Here is a 763-nt window from a genome sequence, read left to right on the forward strand (position 1 = left end):
TATTAAAATATCACAATTGTTGTAAGTTATTCAGCAGCTGCTGAAATAGATATAGCAGTTGCGACAATTTATTCAACAACAACATTCAGCAATTGTTGTAAATTACTGAAATAGTCATATCAGTTGCTGAAAATTATGATACATCAGTGGCAAGAACAATAATACAAAAATCAAATTTTTAATGAATAATACACACAAACAATACTATTAACTTGTTAAAATGATTAAAAATCATCAGTTAAGAAGTAATTTCTAAAGCTTAGACCTTTTCAAATCACATGTTAAATTAAAATTTGAGATTTTCCCTTCTCAAATTCTTCAAATAAGAAATCTACAATAAGCTGCAACACCAATAAAAGAAGAAGAAGAAGAAGAAGAAGCAAAAAAAAATGTGAAAAGAGCGGGATGTTGGGAGAGAACAAAAAAAAACTGATTTGGGGTTTTCCTATTTTAGAAATTAGGGTTTTACTTAAATGTGGGTGAAAGTGTAAAAACAAAAACTTGAGGACTTATTTAATTATTTTTAAAAATTGATTAAAAATTTGTCACCTACACTTAATAATTAAAACTAGAGTCACTCTTTTTACATTTCAACACTTTTTTGTCACCTATAATTCATTCCCCCAAGTTGCCTGACCGACTAGTTCAAACATATTTTTTGTCATTTTCTTACTAACATCAATGATTTTGGTGTCCTATGACCCCCCCCCCCCCCCCCCCCCCCCTTTTCTCTGTATCTTCTCCTCCATACAAATTTTCAATT

The sequence above is a fragment of the Solanum tuberosum genome, unplaced genomic scaffold (assembly GCF_000226075.1).
Source record: "Solanum tuberosum cultivar DM 1-3 516 R44 unplaced genomic scaffold, SolTub_3.0 scf00013, whole genome shotgun sequence".
Taxonomy (NCBI): Eukaryota; Viridiplantae; Streptophyta; class Magnoliopsida; order Solanales; family Solanaceae; genus Solanum; species Solanum tuberosum.